This window comes from Nicotiana tabacum, chromosome 10 (genome assembly GCF_000715075.1).
Source record: "Nicotiana tabacum cultivar K326 chromosome 10, ASM71507v2, whole genome shotgun sequence".
NCBI lineage: Eukaryota > Viridiplantae > Streptophyta > Magnoliopsida > Solanales > Solanaceae > Nicotiana > Nicotiana tabacum.
The window spans coordinates 169,919,794-169,932,379 of record NC_134089.1 but is presented as its reverse complement, the minus strand read 5'-3'; the positions used below and the strand labels follow the sequence as shown (position 1 = coordinate 169,932,379).

Here is a 12,586-nt window from a genome sequence, read left to right as displayed (position 1 = left end):
CAAATTATCCTACGGACCTCCAAATCCGAATCCAGACGAACACCTAAGTCTAAAATTACCATACAAAGATGTTGAGATCACCCACGACCCATTCCGGGGCCTTTTACTCAAATATCCAATTCCGATAAAATTTTCACCGTTTAGACTTCAAAAACTAGGTTCCTTCTTCCAATTCAACTCTGATTTATCTGGAAATTGAATCCAACCATGCAAACAAGTCGATATACATAATGTAAAGCTGCTCACGACCTCAAACTATTGAACCGGGTGAAATTGCTCAAAACGACTAGTCGGGTCGTTACAGGAACAAGTTTCAATGATGTTATGGAATATGTTGGCATGTTTGGTTGGGGTCCCTAGGGCATCGGGTGAGTTTCGGGTGGTTAAACGGATCATTCCAAGTTGGGGAAAATTGCAGAGATCTGCTGTGTGTGTTGCAGGCCATTTGGCCTTCGCGTTCGCTAAGGGTTAGGATGTGAGGTTGGAAGATTGGCTTTCACATTCACGAAGGAGGTCTCGCATTCGCAAAGGGCTGGGTCATGATTCACAATGTTCGTGATGGGGATATCGCATTCGCGAAGGATTGAGTGGCTGAAGCATCGCGTTCGCGTAAGAGAATTTTTAGTCAATGGTATTTTGTGCTTCGCGAACACGAGGTTGTGATCGCGTTCGCGAATAAGGATTTCAAATCGCTGGGCAGAATATTTAAAAGGCCATTTTCGCAATTTTTGGCCTAAGTTCACCATTTTTGACTCGGTTTTGGAGCTTTTTGAGAGAGATTGAAGAGGGAATCAAAGAGAACTTGTTGGAGGTAAGGATTATGGACTTCATACTCGATCCTATTGTGATTTTTACCTAATTAGACATGAAATTAGGGGGATTTGAAGCCTAAATTGGGGAGTTAGGGCTTGAAAACTTGAGACCTTAATCTAGGGATTTGAAGGGCCACTTGTGGTCGGATTTTGGAAGTCTTGGTATGTATTAACTCATGGGAGGATAAGGATTCCATTGATGTGATATTTATCAAATTTTGAGACATGGGTCCGGGGGTCGAGTTGGACCAATTTCGGGATTTTGGTATAATTTGATTATTTTCACATGGGCTTCATTCCCTTAGCATATTCTAACGGTATGATTCTGATTTTGGGTAGATTCAGTGCGAGTTGAGGCCGAGGCGAGAGGCAAAGGCATCTCGAAGTAGTAATTCATCCGGTTTGAAGTAAGTAACCATTGTAAATCTGGAACTGAGGGTACAAACCCCGATATTTCATATTGTTTTGATAAATAAGGTGACGCATATACTAGGTGACGAGCATGTGGGCGTGTACCGGTAAGGATTGTGACCTGGTCCATTTTGTAGCGACTATTAAGCAGCATATTTGATTTTTAAATCTTATGATATCACTTATTTTAGAGGTTGATACTATATTATGGGATGTATGCCACATTTGGGGCCTCGTGCCAACCTGTTGAGACCCTTAGGGGTATTTTTACTGTCTTCCTCACTCCATTTATTTGAAAGCATATCCTCAGTCACGTTTTACCTGTTTATTATTTAAACTTGGTTTTTATCACTCTATTTCTTAAAAATGTGAAAACTGGTTGGACTGAGTTTCCCTAATTTTCACTGTTATGTCCGAGGGGCTGTGAGGTTAATGATTGAGAGAAGTTTAGGACCTAATGGTGAGGATTATATATATATTACGGATCGGGTTGCACGTCATAATAACATTATTAATGACTGAGAGAGGCCGAGGGCCTGGTTGTGAATCGGGCTGCACGCCGCAGCGATACTTATATGGATCGGGTTGCACGCCGCAGCGATATATATATTGGATCGGGCTGTGCGCCGCAGCGATATATATATTGGATATAGGAGCCCCTCCGTAGTCTATACAACCCCAGTGAGCGTAGTCGACTATAAACTATGGATCGGGCTGCACGCCGTAATGGTTATTATGATTAATAATATTATGAGATATTATTGAGCTTGAGTGCTGAGTGTAGGTACTAAGTGACGAGAGCTGAGTCACGAGTGACTAAGAGGCTTGCCCGAGAGGCTATATTTATGAGTGATACCTTGCCCGAGGGGCCAATTTATGATATCTTTGCTGATTTCACTCTTCTTTTATAATGAGCCTCTATTGAAAGCTGTTAAGTTAATGATTTCGAAGTATTTCAATTGAAACTGAAGTTTTTACGAAGTAACTGACTTTTAAACTATTGAGTTGATTTGATACTCTGTTGTGTACTCCTATATATGATTTTTAACTGCTCGTCATTGCACTCAGACCTTATTTACTTTAGTTACTTACCGAGTTGGCGTACTCACATTACTCCCTGCACCTTGTGTGCAGATCTAGGTGCCTAAGTGGTAGAGTGAGGTCCCCAGCATTTTCGGAGCTTACCGGAGACTGCAAGGTAACTGCATAGCATCCGTAGCCCTGCTTTCCTCCTTTATATCCTTGTTTTTCGCATTTTTAGACTTGTTATGTAATAAACAGATGGACTAGTTGTATTTAGAGCCTCTAGACTCGTGACACCAGATTGTTAGGCTGTGTTGGTTTGATGTTTTACTATTTTTCGTACATTTTGGTGACTTAAATATTTCTTATGAAAAACTGAGACTTAATTAATGTTAGAAAAATGCTTTATTTAAAGAGACTTGCTGTGGATATTTGATTGGATTGGCTTGCCTAGTATTGTGATCGGCTCCACCACGACCGGATAAGTTGGGTCGTGACAAGACTGTCACATTATGCTGCAAAGTTTAAAAAATACAATCCGATAAATTGTTGGGATAAAATAAATAATCCCTCCCAGGAATAATATCCACAACAAATAATAATAACACAAGAGAGTAACAATGACACCAAATATTTTAGCGGGATAAAATACAATATTCGAGTGTAGCAATATTACCACTATAATATTACAACTCAGTAGTGTCAAGAGACTACTATAACTTTGAAATAAATAACACTCTTTATATAAAACACCTCACTACAATATTACTACCACTCACTAGTTATCTCACAGACAACAATCTGTGGATTACTCTCTCTAACTTCTATTGTTTATCTCTTATTTTGGTGTATCTTAAAGGAGAAATGAAGCCTGCTATTTATAGGCACATTTTCACCAACCAAACCAATTTGATTGGTTAATCAATGTGCAAATTCCAGCAGCCCAATCTTGAAAAATCTGAAGTTTTTTTTTCTTCCGTCCATCACTCCTCTTCCTTTTATTCAATGTAGTAGGTGAGTCAATCACTCCTCTTTCTTTTTCTTTTATTCAATGTAGTAGGTATGGACTCCACAAATCTCTCCCTTAATTTTTATTTTTCTTCTTCATTCCAAGTCTTGATCTCAATCTTTGAAAATCTTCAAACTTGAGAGCCTTTGTGAAGATATCTGCAACTTGATCATGAGACTTCACATATTTGAGCTCGACTTCCTTCTTCAAAATGCACTCTCTGATGAAATGATACCTTGTATCTATATGCTTGCTTCGATCATGATACACTGGATTCTTCGCGAGTGCCTGTGCTGATTTGTTATCAATACAAATCTCTGTAGCTTCCATTTGTGGCAAATTGAGCTCCTTCAATAATCTTCTTAGCCAAATAGCATGAAAGGTACATGATGTTGTTGCTATATATTCGGCTTCACAAGTCGAGAGAGTAACAATGGACTGTTTCTTTGAACTCCAAGAAATAACACAATCACCTAAGAAAAATACAAAACCAGTTGTACTTTTTCTATCATCAATATCTCCCGCATAATCACTATCACAAAATCCCATAAGACTGAAATCACTAGAAGAAGAATAATCCCAAAGTTAATCGTACCTTTTAGGTAGCGAAGAATTCTTCTAGTGACCTTCAAGTGAGTAGAGGTAGGAGCCTCCATAAACCGGCTAACTACTCCAACTGCAAAGAGTATATTTGGCCTGGTACAAGTCAAGTACCTCAAACTTTCCACAAGACTTTTGAAGAATGTGGGATCCACTTTTTCTCCTTCATCAAACTTGGACAATTTTGTCCCACTTTCCATCGGTGTGTTCACGGGGTTGCAATCGAGCATGTTGAACTTCTTCAATATCTCCTTTGTATAGCTTTCTTGAGAGATAAAAATTCCATCCTCCATCTGCTTCACTTCTAGGCCCAGGTAATATGACATGGGCCCTACGTCTATCATCTCGAACTCACGGGACATATCTTTCTTGAAAGCTTCAAACAAACTTGGGTTATTACTCGTGAAAATAAGATCATCAACATAAAGACAAATAAGTAAGATATCTCCATTCGTATGAACTTTAAGGTAAAGAGCATATTCATGGAGACAACGAGTAAACCCATTGTCTTGAAAATATTTGTCGATGCAACTATTCCATGCTCGCGGGGCTTGCTTTAATCCATATAAAGCTTTCTTCAACCGCAACACTTTATCTTCATGGTTTTTGACCACGAAGCCCAATGGTTGTTCAACATAGACTTCTTCTTCAAGATAGCCATTCAAGAAGGCTGACTTGACATCTAGTTGATGTATCTTCCACTTCATTTGTGTCGCCAAAGAGATCAGCAAACGAATCGTCTCCATGCGGGCAACAGGTGCATAAACTTCTTCATAGTCAATGCCTTGCCTTTTCTTGTAGCCTTTAGCCACAAGTCGTGCCTTGTATTTCTCCACATCTCCATCAGCATTCTTCTTTATTTTGTATACCCATTTCACTCCAATTGCTCGATGACCCTTGGGAAGAGTTGTTAACTCCCAAGTGTTGTTCTTCTCTATTGACTTGATCTCCTCCTCCATGGCTTGTCTCCACCTTTTGTCTGTAACAGCTTCATCAAAGTTCATTGGTTCATTGTTAGCAAAGAGACAATATAAAAAATCAAAATTAGTAACTTCTTCTGTGTCCTCATAGAGCTCTTGAATGCTCCTTGCCTTTTGCGGCTGTTCATTTGAACCTTCTTGAGAAGAGGGAGATGCAACATTTGTTGGAGAAGAAGGTGGAGTTGTGTCCTGCACAGGTTCCATGGTCTCCGGTTCTTCTTCATCACCAAAGTATGGAAGAAAATCATATGAAGTTTCTTCCTTAGCTTCCCAATTCCATGCAAGTTCTTCATCAAATTCAACATCACGACTTACCACCACCTTACCGCTGCTTGGGTTGTATAACTTGTAGCCTTTTGAACTTGTATCATAGCCAACAAACACATGCTTGACACTTCGATCGTCAAGCTTTGCTTTCCCTTGATGTGGCACATGAGCATAGGCTATGCTCCCAAAGATTCTTAAGTGCTTGACACTCGGCTTTCTTCCACTCCATGCTTCTTGAGGGGTTTGATCTCTAACATTTCTTGTTAGAGACCTGTTATTCAAATAAACTGCACAAGAAACAGCTTCGGCCCAAAATTCCTTAGGCATACTTTTAGCTTTCAACATACATCTAGCCATATTAAGAATCATTCGATTCTTTCTCTCTGCAACACCATTTGGTTGAGGTGAATAAGGTACCGTTAAAGGGCGACGAATTCCATGAAGTTGACAGAAGTCATTAAATTCGTTTGAGGTGAATTCCCCTCCTTTATCGGACCTTAGAGCTTTAATTTCATAGTCACTTTCTTTCTCTACAAGTACTTTGAAATTTTTAAAAGCAGCAAAAGCTTCAGATTTTTTGTTCAAGAAATAAACCCAAGTCTTTCTACTAAAGTCATCAATGAAAAAAATAAAGTATTTTCTTTTACCAAAAGAAGGTGGATTGATTGGTCCACACACATCAGTGTGGACAAGCTAGAGCATCTTGGTTGATCTTGACATGGCCTCCTTTGGAAAACTCCTCCTTGCATGTTTTCTAAGAAGACAAGCTTCACACAATTGATTTGGATGGTTGATTGATGGTATCCCATGCACCATGTTCTTTTCTCCCATTGATTTGAGCGCTTCAAAATTTAAGTGCCCAAATCGCATGTGCCAACACCATGATTAATCTTGCACATTAGCCTTCAAACACTTTGCATCAATTGTTTTAAGATTCAGAGAAAACAATCTATTCTTTGCCATATGCACTTTAGCAATTAGAATTCCACTTGAATCTCTAAGCCAAAGATGCATATTTTTCATGTGGATGTCATATTCCTTTTCAAGAAGTTGGCCCAAACTTAAAATATTACTTTTTAATTTTGGCACATAATAAACATCTTGAATTAACTTGTGACTACCATCTTTACAGGAGATCAGAATCGTACCTATCCCTTCGATTTGAACCTTTGAGGTATCTCCAAAGGACACATTACCTCTCACTGTTTTATTGATCTCCACAAACTTCTCTTTGCACCCACACATATGATTGCTTGCTCCATTGTCCAAATACCACGAGCTGCAATCATCTCTGTCTTCTTCCTTGAGTGACATCAACAACGTTGACTCATTTTCTTCTTTCTTGTCGTCAACAAGGTTAGCCTTTTCTTCAACATTGCTACGACATTCCCAAGAGTAATGGCCAAATTTATGACAATTATAACATTCAATTTTTGATTTGTCATACCTTTGTCCATTATTTTCTTGGTAGTATCCACGTCCTCTTCCTCCTCTTTGTCCACGACTACGACCTCTGAATGTTTGGTAATTTTAACTTCATTGTTGAAGTTGTTACCATTACTTCTTCCTCTTCCATGACCTCCTCGACCTTGGCCTAGTCCTCGTCCGTTTCCTCGATAGCTTGTTTCACCTCCATAATCCTTGAAGGATGTCTGAGTTTTAAGAAGTTGCTCCAATGGCACTTCTTGTCTCCTTTTGATCTTTTCTTCATGGGCCTGTAAAGAACCTTCCAATTGCTCCACCATCATAGAGTCTAAATCTTTAGACTCCTCAATAGCACACACCACAAAATCAAATTTAGGTGTTAAAGTGCGAAGGATCTTTTCTACCACACGGACATCTTCTATGTCCTCCCCGTATCTTCTTAGTTGATTTACAACAGCCTTCACTTTTGAAAAATAATCCGAGATGCATTCGGATTCTTTCATTTTTAAAACTTCAAAATCAACCCTTAGAGTTTGAAATTTTACCTTTTTCACCTTGTCAACTCCTTGAAGAGAATTTTGTAAATCTCCCAAGCTTCCTTTGAGGTGGTAGCATCTGTCACCTTCTCAAACATGGCATCATCCAAACATTGGTGGATGAGCGTGAGGGCTTGTTGATCCTTCTTCCTTGTCTTTGCCAAGACTTCTTTTTCAGTTTGAGACAGAGCTTCCTCATTATCTGGTTTTGCATACCCTCTGTCTACAATTTCCCACACATCCTGGGAGCCAAGAATGACTTTCATACGTAGACACCATTTCTCATAATTATCTTTTGTGAGACGGGGTTACTGAAAAGATAGCGGACCATTATTTGTCATGGCTCTGATACCACGTTGTTGGGATAAAATAAATAATCCCGCCCAGGAATAATATCCATAGCAAATAATAATAACACAAGAGAGTAACAATGACACCAAATATTTTAGCGGGATAAAAAACAATATCCGAGTATAGCAATATTACCACTATAATATTACAACTCAGTAGTGTCAAGAGACTACTACAACTTTGAAAGAAATAACACTCTTTATATAAAACATCTCACTACAATATTACTACCACTCACTAGTTATCTCACAGACAACAATCTGTGGATTACTCTCTCTAACTTCTATTGTTTCTCTCTTATTTTGGTGTATCTTAAAGGAGAAATGAAGCCTGCTATTTATAGGCACATTTTCACCAACCAAACCAATTTGATTGGTTAATCAATGTGCAAATTCTAGCAGCCCAATCTTAAAAAATCTGAATTTTTTTTTTCTTCCGTCCATCACTCCTCTTCCTTTTATTCAATGTAGTAGGTGAGTCAATCACTCCTCTTTCTTTTTCTTTTATTCAATGTAGTAGGTATGGACTCCACATAAATAGCCTACCCATTCAAATTTGTTTAGTTGCTTAAGTCTATTAATAAATCTATTCCAAGACAGTATCAAGTACCTTGACAGAGCAATTATAGGACTGGTTTGTCCTACAGCGCCAGTGTCAACTTGGGGGAAATTTATAATGACAACAACAGTAAGGATGGAATAAGCATAAACTTTTGGTCCTCTATGTTGATAATAATTGTGACTGGCGGAGGTTTTTGCTATCTTGAGGGATCACAGTTCTTTCTTAGTTTTTGGTTGATAATCTATGTTGTTAACTTGATTTCTGGATCAGTAAATTTTTTTTTTCAGCTAGACTAGAAGTTCCTTCTAATTCCTTTTAGATATTTGGAGCTATTCCTATTTGGAGTTCCATTTATCTTTCTTGAGCTGGGGGTCTACGGAATCAGTCACTCTACCTTCTTAAAGGTAGGGGTAAGGTCTGTATACACTACCCTTCTCAGACCCCACTTGTGGATTATACTTGATATGTTGTTGTTGTTTTTGTTGTTATCAACATCTTGTGTTATTTTTCATTTGATCTTCTCAAATAGAAACGATTTCAATGGGATACTGCAATTGAAGGTGCTATAAAGGATAAGTTTATGAGCAAATGTGCAGAACGATACAAGGGTATGTTATTTGAAGCAAGACTTGATGAGAAGAAGCGCAAACATATTCCAGTATCTATTTGGGAGAGCTGGAAGCCTCACTGGGAGACTGAGGCTTTTAAAGCCAAGTCCGTGTAGTGCTCAAAGAATCGGCTAAATGAGAAAGGTGGTGAAGGATCTGGTCCCTCATGCCATACAGGAGGCTCCAAAACTCACCGAGAACATGCAAATATACTGGTATATTCATTTTACTTTAGCCAAGTTATAATATCTCCAAAGCTAATCAATATGTATTAATATAGTAAATGCGATTTTCAATTTTAGGCTAAAGAACTAGTAATACTAGCACATCCACATGAGCTTCTGAGGACGACACACGTCAAGGCGAACAAGGAGTTTGTGGACCAGAAATCTAGGAGCACATATGTAAGTTACTACAACTTGACTGTCATTTCTTGACAAGTAAAAGTAAAGCATCTATCTTGGCTACTAGTTTTAGAAACGCAATCTAAATATAATAATAAAGGTTTCATGGTAAGTCATATACAAAGAAACTAACTTCTGGTACTTTTAATAAAGAAAAATATATTTCAGACTGCATTTTTCTCCTTTCAGTAGTATCTTTAGCTAATGAAGTAGCCTTCAATTCTGCAGTGACCTCTAAAAACATGAAGATGTGCTAATGAATTTATATTTTAGAAACTTTTTCTTATGTCTTTGACATCATCTTTTCCATGATTTTTTTTTCTGGTCGCCAGATGATTCATTGAGCTCTTTTAAATTTGTTTCTTGTAGAATTTTTGCATTTAAATGTGCTCATTTGTCCTTTGGATTTATAGAGTATAGATATTCCTCTAAGAAAGTGTTTTTGAATACAACAATTAGATCTACAGTGCATCTGCTTTATAAGGTATGTTGCCATTATATTGTTTATAATCTTTTCCCTTTTCCTTTTAAAGTAGTATACTATCTGTGTGATTGAAACTCCTCTGAGATTCATAACCACAGTCTTTATTAAGAATATTAGGTTCAACAACTGTGTCCAATACTTAGTTTTGATTTTTTAAAGGCATATGATCTTCTCTGCATTTCCTTTATGACTGATTATTCCCAGTAGTAGTAATTTTCTCTTTAGTAACCTTATAACCTAGCTTGCCCGATTCTTCATATAATTGTATCATAAAATAAGAGTGTAATACAACCTTTGTATGCTCCTTAACTAATTATTTTATCTATAGAATAACAAAACCTATTGGATTTCTGAAAAGGAGTTAGACTTCCATCTTACTTTACCTTTGATATTTTATAAATCTGCACATTTAAGCTATAGAACATGTCATTGTTGAAAATTGTTACTTCTTTATCTGAAAGTATAACAAGTTGATGACAAACAAGTAATGCAATTTGTAAGGAAAAGCACTGTTGTGTACATCAAAACAATTATTTTTAAGGTGTTGTTATTGACATTTAAGTTTTCAATTTCTATGTCTTGATGTTTTCTCTTTCAAGAGTTATTATAGAGTTTATATCATTTTTTTTTTGCTTTCAGGATTCCATAATATCTAAAATTGTGTCTGCGTCTCAACCTGAAGATAGGTCCAGTGAGCCTCTTGAAGTTGATTTCTTACAAATTTATTTGGACGAAGTCGGTGTTAAGAAGGCACACATTTATGGTCTTGGTTCTCAAGCTCTTTTCTATGGGCATGTTGGTGCATCCTCCAGTTCGAAATCTCCGCTTCAAGATCTAGACTTTAATGCTCGGGTGAATGAATGTGTCGGACATCGTTTGCAAGAAATTAAAGAAGAGATGAAGCATGAGATGAGATCAGAGATCAAAGATCAGAGAAGAGATTAGCCAAGAAAAGAGAGAAGAAATACGTAAAAAAATGAGACATGAAATGCAACAAGAGGTGCGTGAGCAAGTTGATCAACTACTCTAAAACTGTCTGTCGATCCTCATAGGTGGCTTACCTACACCGCCTTCTCTTAGGCATGGCTCGTTGTCAAATAATGACACGAGTAATATTTAGATTTATTTTAGCTTCTTTTATGTTAGACACGTTTCGGATTCTACTTTCAACTTCATGACAGATATTATTATTATTATTTATAAAGTGCTATTATGTTTTTTGTTCTATTTAAGTGTTTTTTAGATCTTTTAATGCTTTAAATTAATAGTAATACAATTATTAAAAATAAATTTTTTAATATACCCATTAATTTGTAACATTTGGTAACACATTTACAATTTGTTAGTAAATTTTATGACAAGTTACTAACAAATTACAAACTTAATTTTTAAAAATAAATAACCATATTTCCTAACGAATTTGATATTTGTTGGTAAATTACCAACAATTTACTAAACAGAAATTTTCCATAAATAAAATTACCAACCGATTACCAATATATTTTTTAAATTATACTATCGGATTTACCAACCAAGTTGTTATCCGTTATTATAGTTGCTAACGGAAAACTAACGAAATTTTTCTTGTTACTATATTTACCAACGGATTACAAACACAATTTTCTATCTGTTAGTAAATTACTAATGGACTTCCAACCGAATTTTGGTTTTCCGGCCAGTTGTCTCATGAGTTACCGCTCTGTTTCCCTCATTTCTGCTTCTTATTGCTCTATTTATCGGTTCTATGAGTGATCGAGTTGGTTGGCTCGGGTTCGGAAAGGATTTGGTAAGATTTGAGACACTTAGTCTCTTTTGAGGAAGCTTAAGTTGGAAAAGTCAACCGGATGTTGACTTATGTGTTAGAGGGCTCGTATGTGAATTCCGATGGTTCGGATAGCTTAGGGAGGTGATTTGGGACTTATGAGCGTGATCGGAACGAGTTTTGGAGGTTCATAGTAGATTTAGGCTTGAATTGGCGAAATTGGTATTTTAGTGATTTTCGGTTGATAGGTGAGATTTTGTTATAGGGGTCGGAATGGAATTCCGGGAGTTGCAGTAGTTCCGTTATGTCATTTAGGATGTGTGTACAAAATTTCAGGTCACTCAGACGTGGTTTGGTTGTGTTTTTATCAAAAGCGTAATTTAGAAGATTTTGGAATTCTTAGGCTTGAATCCGATGCAATTTGATGTTTTGATGTTGTTTTGAGCGTTCCGAAGATTGGAACAAGTTTGAATGATATTATGGGATATGTTGGCATGTTTGGTTGAGGTCCTGGGGGCCTCGGGTGAGTTTCGGGTGGTCAATCGGACCATTTCATGTTGTTGAAAATGGCAAAAAAAGCTGCTGAGTGTTGCAGAGAAATTAGACCTTCGCGTTCGCGAGTAGGTCTTCGCGTTTGCGAAGGATTAGCTAGTGAAAGCTGAAATTTTAACCTTCGCGTTCGCGAAGAAAGCTCCGCGCTTGCAAAGATTTGGATTATTGTACATCGCGTTCGCGAGGGAAGCTCCGCGTTCACGTAGAGGAAATTGGGCAACTGGGTTTAAGGTGTTTTGTTCACGCGTTCACGAGAGAGGGAGCGCGTTCGTGAAGAGCAGGCTGAGGAACCATCGCATTCGCTAGTGGCAAGACACGGTCGCGAAGAAGGATTTTTGGTCAAAGTTGGATTGTGCTTCGCGAACGCGAGGCATTGACCATGTTTGCGAAGAAGGAATTGAGGCCTGGGCAGAATGTTTAAATAGTCGTCTTGTCCGCGATTTTGGGGTTTATTTCTACCATTGTTGAGCGATTTTGGAGGTTTTTAAAGAGGATTGAAGAGGGATTCAAGGGGAAACACTTGGAGGTAAGATTCATGGACTCAATACTCGATTCTAATGTGAATTCTACCTAATTAATCATGGAGTTTAAGCCAAAAATTGAAAGATAGGGCTTGAAATTGGAGACTTAGAATTTAGGATTTGAGGGGTCGTTTGTGGTTGGATTTTGATGTTTTTGGTATGGATGAACTCGGGGAGTGATATGGAATCTATTAATGTAAATTTTATCGAATTTCGAGATGTGGGCCCGGGGGTCAGGTTTGGCCAATTTCGGGATTTGTGTTGTAATTTAATTTCTTTC

At 37.7% G+C, this 12,586-nt stretch overlaps 1 long non-coding RNA gene across 2 annotated transcripts; it reads left to right on the top strand.

The window, feature by feature from the left end:
- The first annotated feature begins 7,896 nt into the window (after window positions 1–7,896).
- Window positions 7,897–10,698, top strand: LOC107768985 (uncharacterized). Of its 2 annotated transcripts, XR_001644290.2 has the most exons (4): window positions 7,897–8,390; window positions 8,505–8,798; window positions 8,886–8,987; window positions 10,111–10,698. It is a non-coding gene; the product is annotated as an uncharacterized LOC107768985 (long non-coding RNA). The 2 variants fall into 2 exon arrangements; XR_001644289.2 differs by having other exon boundaries at window positions 7,908–8,798.
- Window positions 10,699–12,586: the final 1,888 nt, after the last annotated feature.